At 41.9% G+C, this 23,164-nt stretch overlaps 1 protein-coding gene across 2 annotated transcripts in view; it reads right to left on the reverse strand.

Annotated features, from left to right (window-relative positions):
- The window catches only part of zdhhc7 (zinc finger DHHC-type palmitoyltransferase 7), an 82,252-nt gene that overhangs the window by 28,981 nt on the left and 30,107 nt on the right, over positions 1-23,164 (reverse strand). Inside the window, exon 2 of one of the 2 annotated variants that reach the window (XM_072279893.1) lies at positions 7,071-7,137. The exons of the other annotated variant lie outside the window; for it this stretch is intronic. The gene's annotated coding sequence lies outside the window, so the exon portion shown is untranslated. The remainder of the gene's footprint in view (positions 1-7,070; positions 7,138-23,164) is intronic. 2 annotated transcript variants of the gene reach the window in all.

Consider the following 23,164-nt stretch of genomic DNA (forward strand, 5'->3'; position numbering starts at 1 on the left):
TAAGTGTGCATGTAATAGACAATCTAACCTGGACCCACAACACCTCCTTGACTTATCATTAGTCAATGAGGCACAGCAATATCTACAGTTTCTGAGGAGATTGAGGCGTGCAAGGGTCCCCATCCCCATTCTAATAACTTTCTACAGGTGCACCATTGAAAGTGTCCTGTCTGACTGCATCATTATGCGGTACGGAAGCTGCAAGCCATTGGACGGCAAAACCCTACAGAGGATAGTAAAAACTGCCGAGAGGAAGATTGGGGTCTTCCTTCCCCCTATTTGTAATATTTCCCTGGAAATGTTGTACATGAAGGGCCCGAAGCACTGTTGAGGATCCCTACCATCAGTTACATAATGTGACCCACTCCATCAGGTAGCAGGAACAGAAGCATTAGGACTAGGACTGTCAGACTGGGTAACAGCATCTTCCCTCAGGCTGAGAGACAAATGCATACCTTGCACCACTAAGGTCTCATCACCACGACAGCAAGCTGTTTACTGTACAGCATATTGTTTACCTGTGCTCTACAGACAATGCATTTTGAATTATAATTTATTAACTTATTTATAGCAATCTTTTATGCGTCGTGTGTGATATATATTTTGTGGGTGTACCTTCGTCTATAGGGAAGTCATTTCATTCGGTTGTATATATGTACAGTCAGATGACAATAAACTCAACATAAACCTCAGGTTAAAAGATACTCTTTTCAAAATTCTTTCCATAGATACTACCTTCCCTGCTGAGTATTTCTGCTATTTTTTGCTTTAGCTTCAGAGTTCCAATATCTGCAGTTTTCCAACTTTTATTGGTTCAAGTTTAAGGTACTTCTTAATCAATAGTTCACAAATACTTCATTTCCAAAATAGTGATCTTTGAATAACCCAAGATACTTGCAACTTTGGTGCTGGTGGACTGAGAATATTTCTCTGGACAGGATTATTTTTTTTATATGTGTACCTCAGCTCGCTTTCAATTCATATTTTACACGAACACAGTAAGGTAAAAGCGGAACTTCCCAGTGGCCAAACAATTTAACACCAATTCCAATTCTGACATGTCAATGCATGGCCACCTCTAGTGCTGAGATAAAACACCTCAGGGTTGGTGGGGGGGGGGGGGGCGGGGGGCGGGGGGCGGGGTTGAGCAACATCTTATATTCCGTCTGGTTAGCCACCAACCTCATGGCATGAATACTGATTTCCCCTCCCGGTATTTTTTCCCCCTTCCCCTCGTCTTCTTTGATTCCCCACTCAGGCCTTTTACATCTTCACACCTGCCTATCACTTCCCCCTGACTCCTCTCCTCCTTCCCTTTCTTTTATGGTCCAGTCTCCTCTCCTATCTGATTCCACCTTCTCCAGTCCTTGACCTTTCCCACTCACCTGTCTTCACCTATCTCCTTCCTCTAACCCCATCATTTTAATCTGGTGTCTTTCCCCTTCTTTTTCAGTTCTAAAGAAGGGTCCTGGCCTGAAACGTAGACTTTATTCATTTCTATAGATGCTGCCCGACCTGCTGAGTGCCCCCAGCATTTTGTGTGTATTGCATTGGATTTCCAGCATCTGTAGATTTTTTAATAAATATCCCAGTTAACCAGTCAAGTTGAAAGGAAGAGTGGGAAGAGACGTCACAGCAAATGGATGGGCAACGCATTTGACGCAATGGAAAAGGAAAACCCAGCCTCCTAATAATTTCTCAGGTTCACATCTAGTGAGTATTAAAACTTACTTAAAAAAGAGCATTGGTGAAAAAAGCGCATGTATACTCTTACACTCTTATCCTCTTTCTAAATATGTTTCCATTTGTACTAGACATAAAAACCAAAACCCAACTTTTACTTATAGTTTAAGAATATTAAACTATAAAGAAATGGTAAAAATGAGGGTTTTCAAGATGGCGGCGCAGTGAAAGGTCTGCTTGCTGAACTCAGCACCACAACACTAATAATTTCACATATAAATCTATCTGTTCCAACTTATTTTTAAAATGCCCAAGTGTCCGATTTAATGACATGAACTTTTTTTGAGCTGCTTCAACACCATGCCATCGAAAGGTACTAAAAAGGCGGCCAGGATGGACTGCACGGACCGCTCTCCCGGGACTGTGGAGCTTGCTACTGCTTGCTATGCTAACATGTTGGACCCTGCTTTTCGTCAAGTAGTTCAGGAAGTTACGGAGAACATATCCAAAATGATGGATATTCCCCAGTAGTCTATCGATGCTCTGGAAAGCCACTAAGGCCTATGCAAGGGGATAATTATCTCCTCCTCTACTAGTAAGAAGCGACAAGCTGCGGAACAGCAGTGCCTAGTGGAAGCAAGGCTTGCGGCAGCTGAAAAGGATTATATTAATAAGCCTTCTGCAGCCAAGTTACAGAATATCACAGCCTTACGCTGTACACTAAATTCTTTACTTACACAAGCAGCCAAAAGAAAACTAACATTTGCTAAACAACGATTGTTTGAACATGGTGAAAAACCAGGTAGGTATTTAGCTTATTTAGCTAGAAAGAAAAATGACTATTGTTTTGATTAGGGATGGGACAGGAGCCCTCACCAGTAATTCTAAAATAATTAATGTTGTGTTTAAGAATTTTTATTCTAAATTGTATCAATCTGAGCAACGTAATGATGAATTTTTCAGAAATTTAGATCTCCTAGGCATTTCTTCTGAACAAGAGTCCCTTCTCAATGCTCTGTTATCTATACATGAGACAGCTCCAACGTGGGAAGGCCCCTGGTCCTGATGGACTCACTAGTGAATTCTATAAAGAGTTCACAGGGTTATTATCAGCGTCTATGCTAAACATGTTCTATCATGCATTGAATTGTGATCTCCTCCCACCATCATTGAAAGAAGCTAGTATCTCCCTAATAAGAAAGGATAGAGCCCTGAAGATTGTGCCTCCTACAGTCCTATTTCATTGTTAAATGTTAACTTTAAAATCTTATCTAAAACCTTAGTGTCGCGATTAGAAACTGTTACCTTTCATCATAAAAGAGGATTAAACGGGTTTTGTAAAAGGCCGTAGATCATCTAACAATATCAGAAGATTACTTGATGTGATTCAGGCCTGTCAGCAACAGGCAGTGGATGACTTGGTGGTTTCCTTAGATGCAGAAAAGGCCTTTGATCGCGTTGCATGGCCGTATCTTTTTTTCACTTTAGAACGATTTGGTTTGGGCAATAATTTTGTCAAGTGGGTGAAAGTTATTTATAATGACCCTTTGGCTGCGATTCTCACTAATGGTATTAGGTCGGATAATTTTAGTATTCTGAGGGGCAGCCAGCAGGGCTGCCCTTTATCACCACTACTTTTCACACTAGTGATCGAGCCATTGGCTGAGGCTATTTGGCGAGATCCCAAAATATCTGCTCCAGACATAGGACTAAAGTCACATAAAATTACATTGTATGCTGATGATGTTCTAATTTTCTTATCAAATCCTGCTATATCAGTGCATCAATTCATTTAGCACCTTTAGTGGATGCATTAGTGATAATTAGTGATAATTTTTCAAAACTCGTTAGATTCTGGACTAGTTCCTGAGGATTGGAGGGTGGCTAATGTAACTCCACTTTTTAAAAAAGGAGGGAGAGAGAAACCGGGGAATTATAGACCGGTTAGCCTAACGTCGGTGGTGGGGAAACTGCTGGAGTCAGTTATCAAGGATGTGATAACAGCACATTTGGAAAGTGGTGAAATGATCGGACAAAGTCAGCATGGATTTGTGAAAGGAAAATCATGTCTGACGAATCTCATAGAATTTTTTGAGGATGTAACTAGTAGAGTGGATAGGGGAGAACCAGTGGATGTGGTATATTTGGATTTTCAGAAGGCTTTTGACAAGGTCCCACATAGGAGATTAGTGTGCAAACTTAAAGCACACGGCATTGGGGGTAAGGTATTGGTGTGGGTGGAGAGTTGGTTAGCAGACAGGAAGCAAAGAGTGGGAATAAACAGGACCTTTTCAGAATGGCAGGCGGTGACTAGTGGGGTACCGCAAGGCTCAGTGCTGGGATCCCAGTTGTTTACAATATAGATTAATGACTTGGATGAGGGAATTAAATGCAGCATCTCCAAGTTTGCGGATGACACGAAGCTGGGTGGCAGTGTTAGCTGTGAGGAGGATGCTAAGAGGATGCAGGGTGACTTGGATAGGTTGGGTGTGAGTGGGCAAATTCATGGCAGATGCAATTTAATGTGGATAAATGTGAAGTTATCCACTTTGGTGGCAAAAATAGGAAAACAGATTATTATCTGAATGGTGGCCGATTAGGAAAAGGGGAGGTGCAACGTGACCTGGGTGTCATTATACACCAGTCATTGAAAGTGGGCATGCAGGTACAGCAGGTGGTGAAAAAGGCGAATGGTATGCTGGCATTTATAGCAAGAGGATTTGAGTACAGGAGCAGGGAGGTACTACTGCAGTTGTACAAGGCCTTGGTGAGACCGCACCTGGAGTACTGTGTGCAGTTTTGGTCCCCTAATCTGAGGAAAGACATCCTTGCCATAGAGGGAGTACAGAGAAGGTTCACCAGATTGATTCCTGGGATGGCAGGACTTTCATATGAAGAAAGAATGGATGAACTGGGCTTGTACTCGTTGGAATTTAGAAGATTGAGGGGGGATCTGATTGAAACGTATAAGATCCTAAAGGGATTGGACAGGCTAGATGCAGGAAGATTGTTCCCGATGTTGGGGAAGTCCAGAACGAGGGGTCACAGTTTGAGGATAGAGGGGAAGCCTTTTAGGACTGAGATTAGGAAAAACTTCTTCACACAGAGAGTGGTGAATCTGTGGAATTCTCTGCCACAGGAAACAGTTGAGGCCAGTTCATTGGCTATATTTAAGAGGGAGTTAGATATGGCCCTTGTGGCTACGGGGGTCAGGGGGTATGGAGGGAAGGCTGGGGCGGTGTTCTGAGTTGGATGATCATAATAAATGGCGGTGCAGGCTCGAAGGGCCGAATGGCCTACTCCTGCACCTATTTTCTATGTTTCTATGTTTCTATGTTTTCAGGTTATAAAATCAACTTTACTAAATCAGAGGCTATGCTTCTGGGGAATCTGCAGCAGGTACCTGACACTTAGGGTGTTTTCCCCTTTAAATGGTCACAGACAGATTTCGTTTACTTAAGCATATTTATCACACCTACTAACTTTACACAGTTATTTGACAAAATCAGTCAGGATCTTCAGCGATGGAGCACTCTTCCCATTTCTTGGCTTGGCTGAATATCCTTGCTCAAAATGAACCATCTTCCTCGTCTGCTCTACTCAATATGAATGATTCCAGTCATTTTTACCCAACAAATACTTAAAAAAAAATAAATGGCTGCTTTGTTGGAACAAAAAAATATCCTGTATTAAAATGTCTAAGTTACAGCTTCCCAGTAGTCCAGGGGGTCTGGATTTCCCAGACATCAAAAAATATCAATTAAGTTCCTTTTTATCTTATATGGTTGTCTGGGTTTGCAGGGGCCCCTCCTCAATTTGGCTAGACATTGAAGCTTCACAAGCAAATGCCCTCTTATTAATTTGCTTTTCCTCAATAAGATGAAACTAGTTAAGGAATATTGTCGCAATCCAATAACAATTAATACAGTCACGGCTTGGAGGGCGGTGCAGTGAAAATATCACCCTTCACTCCAGTAACCAGCAGTCTAGATTTTCAGCCTGGCATAATGGATTCTGGATTTAAACTTTGGATTTCTAAGGGTATTTTCCATCTAGGAGATTTGTTTGATGAAGGAACGATGATGTCTTTTAGTCAAATAGTAGTGAAATTTAACATACCCAAAAAGGATCGTTTTCACTTCTTTCAGATAAGAGATTATATACAGAAAAAAATCATTGTTAACTGATTTCTATAGTTCTGACATAGAAAAGAGGGTGCTTCGTTCCAAGGGTGAAGTCTCCATCAGTACTTTTTACAACATCCTGGGGGAATGTTCTTGTGGAGAGGCTGAGCAGCTGGGAAAGGTCTGGGAGGAAGAGTTGGGCGTAGAAATTACAGCTGAAGCATGGGAAGACATCTATGATAATGCAAAGAAAATTTCAGTTTGTAATAGAACTAAAGCACTGCAACTCAAAATTCTGCATAAGTCCATCTGACTCCAGATCATCTTTCGAAATTTAAGACGGGGGTTTCTCCAATGTGTTCTAAATGTAAAGTAAATACTGTAACTTTTACCCACTGTTTTTGGACTTGTTCCAAGCTTCAGGCATACTGGAGTGATATTTTGGGTGAAATGGAAAAGATTCTGAAGATGGAGCTTGAACTGGACCCAGTGTTTTATCTCTTAGGTTTACCCAGCAGTCGTATTCTTAATGCACATCAGAAAGAACTTTTTAACATCCTGACCTTTTGTGTGAGGAAGAACATTTTACTTCGTTGGATATCCGATAAGTCCCCTGGACTTTTTGGTTGGCGTAAATTAATCATGGAATGCATTCCTTTGGACTTTATGACATATATGGTACACTCAAAAACAAATAGTTTCATAAAACATGGCAACCTTTTCTGCAATATGTAGATGTAAACCTGTCTGCTATATCAATAAGGGCTTTTGTATAGGATGTTGGGGTGACGTCTATATTTTGATGGAAGTGTTCTGATAGCTGATATCTGTGAGGGGAAGAAATGTAAATGTATGTGTAAATTGGAAGTTTTGTTATGCTGAGCAAAAAAAAATTAAAAAAGATAAAAAAAGAAACGGTAAAAATGACGGTTCAAATCTTCCATTTGGCATACTTAAAGAATAGATTAATCTATTCTAAATCCAGTATTTACATTAGGGACATGTTTGGTGAACATTGCATGCACCATGGTCCTTAACATTACATCCATGTGTATTTTAATACATCCTAAACTTCATAATGTTGATATATTTGGATAATGTTTCTGATTTAATACTCACCAGTTGTGTGTTGCACAGATATGCTAGTCATGCCTATCCATTAACTTTATTCAATAGTTCTATATTGGAAAAGACTGGTATGTAAATTTAGTTATTAACTTTGTTCCTGCTGTTTGGCAAGTACAACCAGAAATAACAACTTACCTAAAAGTTTCAAGTTTTTCCATTAAGTTGCTTCCAATCAAACTGCTTTATTAAATTAGTCGGAAACCTGCAAAAAACATAAGTGGCGACTGTCATTCAATCATAAACATTCATTCTTTAATGTTGGCTAAAATAGCTGGAGTTTAGAAGAATGAGAGGGGATCTCATTGAAACCTATCGAATATTGAAAGGCCCAGATAGAGTAGCTGTGGAGAAATTGTTTCCTATAATGTTGGAAGACCAGGACCAGAAGGACCAGCCTCAGAACAGAGGGATGTCCCTTTAGATCAGAAAAGAGAAGGACTTTCTTTAGCCACAGGGTGATGAATCTGTGGAATTCATTGCTGCAGATCGCAGTGGAGCCTAATATTCTGTATATTTAAAGTGGAAGTTGACAGGTTCTTGATGAGACAGGGTATAAAAGGTTATGGGGAGAAAGCAGGAGAATGGAGTTGGGACGAATAATAAATCAGCCATGATGGAACTGTAGAGTAGATTCAATGGGCCGAATGGCCTAATTCTGCTTCTATGTCTTATGGTCCAAGTTTTGTACATTTATTCTGCAAAATGGCAAACATGGTGGTAATATTAAATAATATTGTGGGCATCCGATTAAGGGTATAGGAAAAGTGATAATACTGATCAGGAAAAGTAATTGTTGCTTATATTGTTTGAGCAGATAAACATTTATTTAAAAATCACTGCTATAAACAGCAGTTTTAAATGGCAGTTTCCATTTTCAAGTTCCAAGACAAGGGAAGTGTCGGTAGAAAAAACTTAGCCCGAAATGTTATCTCTATTTCTCTCCCACAGATATATTTTCCCCAATTTGACACTGAAGCTGACCACAACATACAGATATTATCAAACCACATCTCATATTTTTTGCCATCAGATTGTTCAGTTTAGTTCTTTCTGTTGACAACATGCAGTTGCCTCAACTTAAAACTATAATTTGAGCTCTTGCATCTATGTTAAGCCTGACAGATTATCTTAAATCTCATTTCCTTTCAGTTGACAAAGATTAGCAGTCACTGGTAAAATTTATTTTGTCACAGATAAAACTAGTTGTTTTAATTCTGCTACGAGATAGTTTAAACTGATGCAAACTGCATTCTTTCTCATGGGTTGAAATCAAGTCCTCTGCAGAAGCAGAGGGTAAGGCTCTCAACCTGCCTCAGTTTCCACATATCTGCAAAATCTAACTGAATAAATATCATTGCAGACTTCAGGTTGACAGCCACATGGAGTAGTCGCAGAGAACCAGCGCTCCCTCCCTTTTATTTCCACACTCCTTCTTCCCCCTTTTCTCATACCAAACTGTTGGACTTTTTGCTCTCCCCCTACTCGCGACTATGCTCATTTCACGATGACCTCAAAGAGTACTAAATCCGGGAAAAAAGACGATTCGGTGGCCTGCGACTATGCTCACTTCACAATGACCTCAAAGGGTACAAAATCTGAAAAAAAAGACGATTCAGCGGCTGGCTTGACAGTTGAGGCTATCTCCACGCTGCTAGACCAACACCATGAGGCGTTAGTGGCCGAATTTAAATCTTTTTTCAGTCTGCTGGAAATGAAACTCGACCAAATCCAATGCAAAGTGGAGGACCATGGCCAACGCCCACTCTCTCTCGTGCTCGCTATGGACGACCTGAGCCAGCGCGTAAGTGAGCTGGAAAACATCTGCTCTAGCTTACGTGAAAACAATATAAAGCTAATGGCTAAAGTTACTGACTTGGAGGGCTGGAGCAGACGGTGGAACCTATGCATCCTAGGCCTGCCGGAATCTATTGAAGGCGGGCGTCCTACTGAATTTTTTTCCAGTCTGCCTTGTGAGAACTTCGGGAAGGAGATGCTCCCATCCCCGTTCACTAGCAGCTAAACCAGCCCCAGGACAGAGACCGCGCCTGGTCATTCTTCACCTGCAGCGCTACCAGATTAAAGATCTCCTGGTTAGAGAGGCCCGGCAGAGAGGAAAGCTAGAATACCACGGCCAGCAGATTCCGGTTGTGGAGGACTACTCTCCCGAAGGTTTGAGCCTGCGAGCCGAGTATAGAGAAGTAATGATGGAGCTATACAACCGAGGGTTCAGGCCTTCCCTACTATACCCTGCACGGCTCTGTATCACACTACCCAGCAGTGACAAGAGGTGGCTACGCTCGGTAGATGAAGCACGGAAATGCATCGACAGCCTCCCCACTACACCGAATTCTTCATAAAATACTTTTCTCCCATACCCTCTGCCAGGTAACGTTAGCAGTGCTTGGATAGCGAGGTCTGGTCTGGCTTGGCCGGGTTAGGTACTGACTACTACAATGGGGGAATAATATTCATTCAGACTGCTCTGTTGAGAGAGTATTTCCTTTTACCTTCAATTCAGTGAACCCTACAACCTTCCATGGGAGGAGCACTGGGTAAAGTTGGTTTATTTTCTTATTTTTTCTTCAAATATCAGTTTATATTTCTGTTTTATGGTTCATTTTTCAGAGCGATGTTTAATAAACCTTGGGGGAATTGTTTTATCTCTCACTAAGCACAAGGTCAGTTTAGGAGTATGGAATGCTTACTGTTTCCTTTAAATATCAATAACAGAGTTGAAGATGACGCTACGAGTGACAGGAAGTTGTACTGTTGGATGACTATTGTTCTTAAGAGCTTGCCGCTACGCTCTCTGGCAGCTATCTTGTTGTGGGTTGGAGGGGTGGGGGGAGGGTACTCCAATGCCGGTACTGTTTTAAGAACCCTTAGAAGTCCTTGCTATACAGGATTTATTTCTGCCCTGTTTCTCTGTTTTACATTTTGCCTCAGAGCTGATACTCGAAATCTTGACACCGCTTATTCTTATCAACCTGTATCTCTTTTAAAGGAGAATGGTTAGTCCATTAAATTTGCAAACTGGAATGTCAAGGGGCTGAATCACCCTGTTAAAAGAAGGAAAGTGTTCTCACATCTCAAACAGTTTAATACAGCAATTGCATTTCTACAAGAAACACACATTCGCAATTCTGACAATTCCCGTCTTATGTCACGATGGGCGGGGCAGCACTTCCACTCCACTTTTCAGGCTAAAGCCGGGGGGGGGGGGGGTCTCAATTCTCATAAATCAAAATGTTCCCTTTGAGCTCCACAATACAATATCAGATACAAACGGCCGTTTTGTCATTGTTTCGGGGAAATTATATAATACATTGGCTAACATATATGCTCCTAACTCGGATGATGTGGACTTCTTTGAACGTTTTTTCTCTGCACTGCCTGATCTGAGTTCATACTCTCTCATACTAGGTGGAGACTTCAACTGTTAGTTAGATCCAGTGCTGGATCGATCGTCTCCTATTCCCAGAGTACTAAGCAAATCTGCCTCATTAATTCAGTCCTTCTTCTCCAACTATGGCATCTCTGATGTATAGCGCTTTCTCCACCCAAATAATCATCTCACACGTCCATTATGCCTTTTCTAGAATTGATTACTTTCTAGTCGATAGCCAGCTGATTCCTGTGTTTATCAGAGTATAGTGATATCAGACCATGCTACTGTTGTCCTGTCTATAATTCTTCCTGGCCTTCCTCAAATAACTAAGCATTGGCGTTTTAATTAGATCTTACTGTCAGATAATCATTTTGTAAAATTTATGGAGGACCAGATACATCCTATCCTCGTTATATGCAAGGGATATGTTCCTTGAAGTTGATGCATAATGTGAATAGTTATTTAAATGGAGAAAATAGGGATGCGTTCCAGAGGGCTTCCTAAATATGTTTTATCTATAATTTATTCACATTTTCATACCAATATGACGCAAAAGCAGTACGACAAGACAATATTTGTATTATGTTTAATCAATTTAAAGTAATATTCAATGTAATAAATCATAGAAAGTTAACATCCTCTGGTGTACAGTACTCATCAACAGTGGCAGGTGTGTTCGCTCCGGGAGATGAGTGGTTGTTGTGGTGCTGGGCAGCTTTACACAGATAAGGTGGATGGTTGTGGTCGTCAGGATCATATCAAGCATAGCAAGGGGTGAAGGAAGACTCACAGAAATCTTAGAACTCCCGGCAACAGAAGATTACAGCGATTTGAATAAAGTGGTGAGGGTTGTTTGCTTGGCAGCATTTTGTTTTTCAGCATAAATTTGCTTGTAGGGAAGAAGGGTTGATGGCAGGGAACAACTGAAATGCTGACTCTGTTCTAAACTTGGGTCCATGTCCATCGCCATTTGTGCCAAGTATTCCGACTTCCACCATTCCCTCACCGTTGGTAAACTCCCGGGATTTTCAAAATCGTCTGTTGCTTGCAGCATCTGAGAGATAGTTCGCCATAAAAAAAAATAGGTACGCCTTGAATGTGGATCACACCGGTCCAGTGGTTGAATCAGCGATGTTGTGTTAGGCAGCAGGAAACGCACTGTTATGTTAGAATGAATGCTGTCCAAATGTTTACGATGGGCTGGTGCATTGTCAAGCAACAAAAGAACTTTAAAGGCAAGATTCTGTTCCTGGCAGTAGTGTCCCAGAGCTGTGTTACCGTCAGCTGATGCCGCGCTGTTTATAATTTCCAACTTTTTTTCAACTATTAAAGCGGTTCCCTGCTGCTTGGCTGACGGCCCAAGACATGACATCGGATGCTTAGGGGGCATAGTTAAATATTTCAAGCACAAAATCACTGCACCGTAGGTAAAACCAACAAAAGTTTCAGATCACGCATCCACACCTTGCCAAAACCAATGCGAGAGTGGCGGGAGTGAAACTGAGGCACGCGCACCTGACTTGTATTGGCAGCAAAGCGATGCTTCTCATCCCAACAGTGAGACTGAGGTGTGCGCACGTGACTTGTATTGGCGGGAAGGCAGTGCTCCTCGCATAACTGTGAATTTTGGACACATATAACAAGCGTTGGTAGAAATAGGTTATTGCATAACTGTGAATCTGCATAATCTGAAGACGCATATAACGAGGATAGGGTGCAACCGTTTTCCTTAATACCAATATGTCACTCCTCAAGCCTGGTTGTTTGGGACGCTTTGAAAGCATACCTCAGGGGTCAAATAATTTCCTATACTGCGAACGTGAAAAGAAAGACCCATAAAGAACGACTAGATCTGGCCAATCAAATTAAAAAAATAGTCCAACAAAATGCTCAAATTAAAAATCCGAAGCTGTACAAAAAACGAGTGGAACTCCAAACTAAATTTGATCTTATTTCCACTCACCCAATTGAACGCCTACTATTGAAGAGCAAGAGCTGGTTCAATATCCATAGTGACAAATCTGGTAAATTTTTAGCCAACCAATTAAGGTGCCTCAAAGCCAAACAACACATTACAAAAATTCGAATGGAAAATGGAAGCATCAACTCGAATCATTCTGAAATTAATGACACATTCAGGAATTTTTACTCCCGACTTTACACTTCTGAATCCCCAAATGATAACATTTCGGTCCAGAATTTTTTAAACAGCTTAAATATCCCCACACTTTCTCCTGATCTCAAAATGAGACCGAATGAATGAGCCAATATCATTAGAGGAAATATCCTCAGCCATCTCGTTGCAGCAGATTAGTAAATCTCCAGGACCCGATGGGTTCCTTGTAGAATTCTTTAAATCATTTTCGTCACTGCTCTTACCTCAATTAACCTTGGTTCTATCAAGGTAAACTGCCAGCATCATTTAATGAGGCATGCATCATTCTTCTATCGAAGAGAGGCAAAGATCCAACAGAGTGCTCCTCACACAGGCCAATCTTTCTGTTAAGTGTCCATGTCAAAATCTTAGCTAAAGTTTTGGCCCATAGACTGGAGAACATCCTACCCTCAATTATTTCTAAAGACCAAATCCGTTTTGTCAAAAACCACCTCCCCTTTTTTTTAAACATATGCTGTCTATTAAATATTTTATATTCACCTTCAGTTGGGATCCCTGAATGTGTCATCTCCTATGACGCAGAGAAAGCATTTGACCGCGTAGAATGGAATTACCTCTTTGCTGTTTTAGAAAAAGTTGATTTTGGACCAAGTTTTATCAAGTGGATTTAGCTGTTATATTCGCATCCCACCGCCTCTGTTTTAACCAACTCTCAGCAATCCCAAACTTTCATCCTCAAACGTGGAACCCGCCAAGGATGCCCTTTAAGCCCTTTACTTTGGCCATTGCATTCCACAGTTGTACGGATCTGACGGGGATTTGGAGGGAGGGAGTTGAGCACAAAGTCTCTCTTTATGCTGACGATCTCTTACTTTTTATATCAAACCCGATCACCTCCTTACCCCCCATGTTCTCACTCATTAACAAATTTAGCCAGTTTTCAGGATACAATCTTAATTTACATAAGAATGAACTTCTTCCAATAAATGGAGAAGCATAAGCATCAGAGTTCCACAACCTCCTTTTTGAGGCAGTGAATAACCAATTTACTTACCTTGGCGTCACAGTAACAAGGAAACATAAGCGTCTTTTTGGAGAAAATTTCATTAATTTGTTAAATCATTCAAAACAGAGCCTAGCACAGTGGTCACCCCTGTCTATGTCCCTAATGGGCCAAATTAATGTTGTCATAATGAACATCCTTCCTAAATTCTTACACCTTTTTCAATCCATACCAATTTTCATTCCTAAAGCCTTCTTTGACTCACTAGACTCAGTCATATCGTCCTGCTTAATGAAGGGCAAGTGTCCCCGACTGAATAAAGTCCATCTTCAAAAATCTAAAAGTGTTGTGGGCATGGCTTTGCACAATTTCTGCTTATATTACTGGGCAGCTAACATACGCTGTCTGATCTTTTGGTCTCATTTTTACACCCAACCTGACTGCGCAATATGGGTGGCAATGGAGCTGAACTCTTATTAAGAATTTCTCCATCTCCGCACTTCTTGGATCCAAACTCCCTTTCCTTATGCCTAAACCAATTGTTAATCCTGTTGTGAGGCACACCCTGAGAGTATGGGCTCAGTTCAGAAAGCATAGTAGTCTCCATGGCTTCTCTCTTTCAGATGATTATACTATATAATCATCTCTTCCAGCCTTCTATACATGATCCAACATTTCAAGACTGGTACAGAAAGGGCATCAGGTGCTTTAAAGATCTTTTTATAGACAACTGCTTTGCATCATTTGAACAACCATCTGCAAAGGTTAACCTACCCAACACTCAATTGTTCAAATATTTGCAAATTAGACATTTTATCAGCCCTTTGATATCAAACTTCCCTGAGGCACCTGACACAAACATCAGTGATACGTTTCTCTGCATGAATCCATTGCGCAAAGGTCTAATATCTACTATTTGCAACAAGCTAGCCATCCTGAGGCCAGACCGCTCTCCCCCACCCCCCGACAAAACTAAAACTCCTGGGAGCAAGATTTAAATTTCTCACTGTCAGAAGATGTATGGGATTCAGTTCTTAAGTTAGTTAACTCAACCTCTATATGTGCCCGCTACTGCTTGCTACAGTTCAAGGTCGTACATAGCTAAAGCTAAATTATCTCACATTTACCCAGATGTTAATCCCTGCTGCGACAAATGCAAAAGGGGCAAGGCTTCCCTTATTCACGTGTACTGAACATGCCCTAGCTTAGAAAAATACTGGAAAGTTGTTTTCCAAACTCTATCCCAAATACTTAATTATAATTTGGAACCTAACCTTTTGATTGCTCTTTTTGGCATCTTCGGAGAGGGGGACATGCACCTAAGTCCGACCAAATGTCACACACTGTCTTTTGCCTCTCTTTTAGCCAGGCGCGCAGTCTTGCTCAGGTGGGGGGATGCCGCCCCGCCCACCCACGCTCAGTGGCTCAGGGACATCATGTCCAGTCTACACCTTGAGAAGATCCATTACTCAGTTCTCAATTCGGACATAAAGTTCCAAAAGGTATAGGGACCCTTCCTTGAAGATTTTCAGAATTCCCAGCCAAACTAAAGGTCCATCCTTTCTTGCTTTTCCTCTGCACATAAATCCATGACTTCCAGCATTTACCGGTAAAATTCTACGGACCCAGACTTGTAAACATACAACAGTCTATGTATTAGGAAAATACACCCTCTCTATACCAATGCAGCTCTGTGGGGACAAAGGTTCTGTCTAACCCTTTTTGCTAATGCAACAATGGCTTGGAGTTGGGGATTGGGAGGGGTGGGTCGGGGCAGGGAGGCAACCAAAGCATGATTGTACTATGGGTGCATCTCTTTCATAGATGTGAATTGTACATTTGATACATTTGTTATGAACTGCGCAAACCTTCTTTATACTATGCTGTCTTTATTTAAAAAAAACAATAAAAATATTTGAAATAAAAAAATAAACATCATTGCAATGAAAATATCAATAATGATACAATTGTGAAATCACTGATCATGCAAAGTCATTCTGATTTTAATTATCTACTGATAAAAAGACTTGCAATTAGATTTTAGGTCCCATGAAAATATATCTTGTAGAAAATTCAGTATTGTGCTTTGTATTAACTAGAAAACACTCCCTAATGGCTAGCTCCATAAAATGAACAAAACATTTAACTTCAGTTCACCATTAATAGCTATTTCTTTCACGGTGAGTGTCGCTGTCTGCTCTTTAGCTCATCTCTGGTGGAAGGATCGCCTATCCAATTATTACCCCTTGATTCGACTACTCTCAAGTACCACTGACTGACCCTCCAAACTCTATTGTGTGTCCAAACATGCACCATTTATCCACCTAGTCTGTGCATAGTGATCTGCATACATTAATCTTAAAATGTCCTCCTTGTTCTCAAATTCTCCACACTGTCGTCCTTTTCTAATCTTGGAATCACTTCAGGCCCTAGAAACCTGCACAAGATGGCCTCTTGACTAGTACAAAATAGGAATTTCACTCCCTAAATGTCTCTTCTTGACTGAGCTTTAGCCATCTGTCATATTATTTCCTTAAATCACCCATTGCCAAATTTTGGTTTGATAACAGTTCTGCAAAGTGGCTCAGGCCATTTTACTTAATTAATGGCACAAAATAAATACTTATTATAGTTCAGTTTTATACTCTTGTTAAAAGTGCCTATGAATACATTAGAAAACACTGAAAATGCTAACTCAAACTGCTTTTTTATTCCTGTCAAATTTCAGTAAATTGCATGAAATCTAAATATTCGGGCAATGGAAAAAAATTGTAAATGATTAATTATCCATTCAGAGCAGAAAGTATTATTGACTTTCCTTTTCTTTGTGGTTTGAGTGCATACGCCAACCCCGATCCAATCTATCATTTCCCTCATTTAAAGAAATCAGTAATGTTCTTTAATCTCATTACACTAAGGTTTCAGGATGACAAAGATGAAAGCTGTATCTCTTATAGATTTCTTTCTTTACCCGTACATAACAATATTTGTAATACAACTGAAATATTGCCTAGAATAAAAATAACTACTCATGAACAATATTCAGTTTAAATACAATACACATTGATGGTCTTTTCAGACTAAATTGCATCTCGTATAGCATTAATACCCAATACTAAAACCTTTTAATATTATAAAACTAATGTTTTTGGCCCTTTAGCCAACAAAACAAGAGATATGCCACTGTGTCTATGTAATTAGGAACACATCCACGATAATAGTTAAATTTTTAATTTGAGAAAACAGCTGATGGAACAGTTGGCTCCAAGTCAAGTGTTGAGATTAGAAAATAAAATGCAAATGTTGGTTGCCTAGAGTCTTTTTAGAGTTTAAAGTTACACTGAAGCCAGGAAAAAAGATGACTGGATGCAAAGCAGCCTCTTAGGATCAAAGAAGCACTACTTTTTTTGTATGTTCAGTCCAAATGAAGGTCTTGACCAGAAACATCAACTGCCCATTTCTCTCCATTAATGCTGCCTAACACACTGACTTCCTCCAGCAATTTTTGTATTGTTCCAGATTCCAGCTGCTACAGTCTTTTGTGTCTCCATGGTTTCTACAGCATCTTATCTGACAGTAGTTGCAGCAAAAGCTAGATAAAATAAGTTATTATAGGTGCTCAAATGTGGGTGGAGTTAGGGTAAATGAGGTGTTCAAATTAACTGCCTCTTTGTCCCTAATGCACACATACTTCTTCGCTCTATGTGAAATATTGGGTGAATAGACTGGAAATAACCTTCATGGTGTGTACGTCAAACATGTGCCCTGACTGTTAGTGTTACAAATCATCGGAATTTTCTCCATCCAGCACAGAATTCTTGCTGGACTTCTCGATTCAGCTGTCTGTAGGATGGCTACTCTTTCCACAATCCAAAAGCCAAATGACTCACATTTGTAGTTGATTAATTCCTTAGATTCTTGGTTATTCTCATCTAACTAGTCTTGGTTCCTTTTGGTGGAGAGACAAAGAGTCCCCCCACAGGAGACAAATATGGATTTCAAGCTATGAACACCGGCTGAAAGTCAACAGGCTGATTGCCTGAGAAGCGTTGCCTTTATAAAGTCCTTGAGAACTTTGATCTTCCTGCAACAATTTTTTGTTAAAGCTGATGTTCTGGGGTCAGGAAAGTGGATATGAAGGCATGGATTGGGTAGAAGTTGGTCTAATCAGAGGTGTTTATTATGGCACGGAGCTGGCATAAAGCTGAAGAGCCAAATAAGAAAGAGTATCTGATTCCTTAGTTCAATATCATCCCTGGACTCTCAGCAGAATCCAGCTGCAGAGCAGGTGGTCAGATGTGGTAGCATTTAACCTCTTAACTTACCCCCAACTTCAGGAAATCTGTGAAACGGGTAAACTGCAAGGGATACAACGTAGACAATTCTCCATTAAACTATGGACAAAAGGCTAATACATTTTAGAGTACTTTTAAGAAAATCCTTCAGGGAAGTAAATCTACCATCATTAACTAATTTGGCTTGAATCTGATGGATCTGTCCATTAATGAGGTTAACTTTCATTGCGCCTTGACACTTTGATGTTCCTAAAGCAAAACACGCCATTAGTCAGATGCCATGCATCAATCTGTCTGTTCTGCAACTGGATTCATCAGGTCTGGTGGCAGAGCAGTGACTTACTTAAGGAAGTCCAGATATACATTTCAGCTTTATGCCAGGAAGATTTGGCATATGAACAGCCTTTCGAAAAGGGTAATTATATGTTGGTACTTTAATGTTTGAATATATAGCTCATTAATACTTTAGCAAGCTTTTTCCAATTGTACTTGACTACAATATATCTAACTACACCAAACATTTAAAAATTGTTGAGAATAAAGCATCAACTTTAATTAGCATATACACTGACATGTATTATGAATTTGCTGTGGTGTACTGGTCACAGCGCGGCATGCAACAAAAAAAGATATTCAACAGTTATAAAGAATAAAGATTAAATAAAAAGTAAAGTTAGAGCTTAAAGGATGGACGTAGAATAAAATGTGCACAAACACAAGTACCAGCATGTACTTACAATGTAAACAGCATTATAAAAAGTGGTTTAAAGTGTCTACAGTGCACTGTCATGACAGGGAAACTTTTATGATTAGATCAACTGCCTAGGGGAAGAAACTTTTAAGATGGTGTGATGTTTTTGCTTTAATAGCCCTATAGTGCTTTCCAGAAGGGAGCTATAAAAAGTCTATGAGGAGAGATGAGCAGGGGATACCAGCCAAAGCTCACTCACTACTTGGATTCTGCTCCACCTTGTTGTTATCAGTGTGGCATGCTCAACTAGCTTTGAGAAGAGCAATGCCACAGTTGATTCATTTTAGGAAAGTCCAAATTTGTTTATTCCATCATTCCACTCTCAATTATTCCATTTTATTGTAGGTGAAAAGTCTTGCTTCACTTTCCTACTTTCGCTGAAAAGCTTAACATTTAAAATGTGCCTTCCAATTTTTTTTAAGTCACACCTTGACAAAACTTTTCTGGATTTATTTTCCATACTGCTGGAAAACAAAATGCTCACCACTCCACCCTCATCCTGCTATATTCTAGAGCAGAATCCTCAATTTCATTTCATTATAATACTGCTGCCAGATTGACAGATCAACCTTCAGAACCATCCTCAAGCTACATTCTAATAACACTGGACAACAAAGATTTTGCTTCCTGAATACCTTTAGGTGTATCTTATGAATTTTGGGCTACTGATCATGAAAATCACCATGAAATTTCCCTATCACGCACCATTTTTTGAAATCACTCATGCTTATTATTTCAATTCATAATTCCAGTCAATTAAAATGTTGACTACAATGTAAGCTGGAAAGTTTCCTATTTTGTCCAGGTATGCTTGGGCATGCTTAGGCGGCGCAGCTGCTGCATGGCAGGACATGTTTTAGTAATAATTATTGGGTTCAGGACTGTAAGGATGGAATTTACTATCACCAGGCACAAAAATTTCTATGAAGGATTTTGATATTTGAGACAGAATAACTGATGCTAAGATTAAGGAAAGCATTTTTGTTGGTCCACAAATCAAACAGGTCATCAATGACAGGCAATTTGAAGAATTTCTGGTGGGACCGGAGAAAATCACATGGAAGGCATTTGAAGGAAATCGTTGAGATTTTTCTTGGCATCTACAGAGCACCAAATTACATGCAACTGGTTGAAAGCACGCTTCAAGCATATAAAACCATGAAATAAAATATGTCACTAAAGATTCATTTTCTGCATTCCCATTTAGACTACTTCCCTGCCAATCTTGGTGCTGTTAGTGACAAGCATGGTGAAAGGTTTCACCAGGACATTGCGGTCATGGAGAAAAGATCAATGCTGGCGAATTATTGTTGGACACTTAAGCGAGATGCCTCAGACACTGAGTACAAATGAAAATCATTAACAAAATATGTTTAACTTAGTTGAACTATTGCAAAGCATCAGTACCATTATGCAATTAAACACATTATATTCAATAAAAGTTAATTTGTTGTTTCTCCGAATTCCTACGTGATACATGTAACGTTCTGTTATATTGGCTCGTGTATGTCTTGGGGAAATCCCGCCCAGCACCTGCTTCAACACTCCCCTCAGGGTCAGTCGCCACCCGAATCAATCACAAACATCAATCATCAGCTAGCACACCCAGTAATATTTTAACAAATACACTTTATAGATATTACTAATTCTATGACATTAATATGCATTTGATACAGAGAGGAAAGTAATGGGGAAAAAAAGGCGCCAACACTTATCAAAGTCCAAGTTCTTCGCGCGCTACCGTTGGAGCTCAATTCGACGTCAGACGACCACCCGAATTCCGTCGACTCACGGCTCAGGACCACCCTGAGTGATCGACCGGAGCCTCTCCACACGTCCGCCGTCCTCCTCGTCTCTCCTCCGACTCCCCACCAAAACCCAGTCCACAGTCATATCATACAGCATGGCATCCGAAAACAAAACGATACATAACCACCCATTGGCTAACAGAACCTTGTTATCATCATTTTAAAGTAAAACAAACTGTTAGCGCAAACTCTCTGCAGCGTTAAAACACAACAAAGCCGCATTCCCCAGATTAACATAACAAAATCGCCATTTTAAATGTAACAAAAGAAAGACCCCGTACACTCTCCCCCCACCTCAAAAAGTCATACCCTCATGACATTAACAGAGTTCACCAGTACTCCTTGTAAAACACAAAACCCAACCCAGGTGCATAAAGCAGTGACATAACTTTGCACGGCAGTAGAGATCACACCCTGCTCTCCCGGCGCTATATAAGTGAGTCTTTCCAGGGGATGCCTACTCCTCTGAGGCCTCTGTACTTCCTCTGCTGACTCTCCCTGTTCAGACACCCCAGTTGACCCCTCGGGCCTATCTGTCAGACCTTCCCCTTCACCGGGATCCCTCTGCCCCTGTGAGCCCTCTGGCTCGGGTTCTGCCTCCACCCTCTCCTCCCCCAATCCTGGCTGTAATACAGGCGGCTCTGCAACACCCTCCCTCGGTTCCCCTGACTCAGTGATGGAAGAGCCAAGAGTTTCTTCTCCCGGCACCGGGGAATCAGCGAACGGAAGCAGGTACCACACGTCCGAATCATCATCTTCCGATGACATATCCCTTCTCGAGGTGGGGACCGGCCCCGTTTTCTTCGCAGTGGGCTCTTCCCGTGCCCCGTGCCCTCGCAAAGTCCTCGTAATAGGAGTAAACTCCCATTCGGGCTCTGGGTCCATCTTCAGTTCTCGACCCAGAGGCAACAGGTGGTTCCGATGGAGTACCTTGACAGGCCCCTGCCCACCCTCAGGTCTCACCCGGTAAACCGGGAGATTCAGCATCTGACTCTCCACCACATATGGGGTGGCTGCCCAACGGTCTGCCAACTTGTGCTTACCCTGTAGCCCTAAATTCCAGATAAGGACTTGGTCTCCTGGCAATAGCTGGACGAACTTTACCTTCTGATCATACCTCCTTTTATTCCGCTGGCTCTGCTTGGTGGCTGCCGCCTCAGCCAACTCGTACGCCTTTTTCAACTCTCTCCTCATATCCGACATGTACTTCAGACATGGCTTTGAAGGTATTTCCCCCGCTTCAGTCCCAAAACACAGATCAATGGGCAACCTCGCTTCCCGTCCGAACATCAGATAGTAGGGCGAGTACCCCGTAGCATCACTGCGAGTACAATTGTAACAATGAACCAAATGGGCAATGTGCTGACTCCACCTACTCTTCCGTCCAATCTCCAAGGTGCTCGCCCAGTGCATGTCCAGTAGGGTCCGGTTAAACCTCTCAGGTTGAGGATCACCCTGCGGGTGATAGGGGGTGGTTCTGGACTTTTCAACCCCAAGCATATCCAGCAATTCATGTATACACCTGTTCTCGAAGTCCCGTCCCTGATCACTGTGGATCCGCCAGGGAAGGCCATAATGAACAAAGTACTTCTCCCATAACACCTTCGCCACTGTAGTCACTTTCTGATCCTTAGTAGGAAAAGCCTGCGCATATCTAGTGTAGTGATCCGTGAGGACCAAGACATTCGCGGTATTGCTGGTGTCTGGCTCAATAGACAGGAAATCCATACGCACCAGGTCCATGGGTCCCGCACTCTGCAAGTGGGATAACGGAGCCGCCTGCGCAGGCAAGGTCTTCCTCCTGACGCAACGGCTACAGGTCTTACAGTGTTCTTCCACCTCCCCCCTCATCCGGGGCCAGTAAAACCGGTCCTTGACTAATCCATAGGTCTTCTCTACCCCTAAGTGCCCGGAATCATCATGTAGAGCCTGGAGCACAGCCTTCCGATACTTCTCAGGCATGACCAGCTGCCAGCGCCGGGGGTGGTCCGGAGGCGACGTGACTCGGTACAGGACGTGGTTCTTCAGCTTCAACCGGGGCCACTCCTTCAGTAGTAGAGGAACGGAGGCATGTTTCGCCTTCTCCACCTGGCCCATATCCCCCTGTCTAACCGCGTACCAGATAGTGCCAATGCTTGGGTCGTCACGCTGAGCCGCCTTTACTTCCTGGGGACTCAACTCCGGCAGCTGCCTGTTCCTCAGAGCAGTCACATTACAGTAAACAGTGGGTAACGCGTCATCGTCAGCCCCCAGTTGATCTACTGCCCGATCCGTTCTCATCTGTGCTCCTACTTCCCCATCGCTCCCAACTTGACACATGGCCTTTACTCCTTGGGCAGGGACACTCTTCCACTCCTCGGCCGTGCCCGACGAGACAGGGCATCTGCATCGATGTTCCGACTCCCCGGGCGGTACTTCAGGCTGAACTCATAGGCAGACAAGGCTGCTAACCACCGGTGCCCAGTAGCGTCCAGCTTCGCCGAGGTCAGGATATAAGTGAGGGGGTTGTTATCAGTTCTCACCTCAAACTGGGCCCCGTATAGGTAGTCACTCAACTTGTCCACCACCGCGCATTTCAACGCCAAGAACTCCAGCTTGTGAGTGGGATAGTTTCTCTCAGATGGCGACAAGCTCCGACTGACAAATGCCACCGGCCTCAAGCCGTTTCCCTGTTCCTGGTACAGAACAGCCCCCAGACCGTCGTGACTGGCATCAGTGTGTAGAACATACGGCTTCCGGGGATCAGCAAAAGCCAACACTGCGGCCTGCGTCAGTGCCCTTTTTAGAGATTGGAACGCCTCCTCACATTGAGCATCCCCCCTCAAACCAAAAGGCTCCCCCGGGTTCAAGTATCCTCCTACCTCCGAC

The sequence above is a fragment of the Mobula birostris genome, chromosome 15, assembly GCF_030028105.1.
Source record: "Mobula birostris isolate sMobBir1 chromosome 15, sMobBir1.hap1, whole genome shotgun sequence".
Lineage (NCBI taxonomy): Eukaryota > Metazoa > Chordata > Chondrichthyes > Myliobatiformes > Myliobatidae > Mobula > Mobula birostris.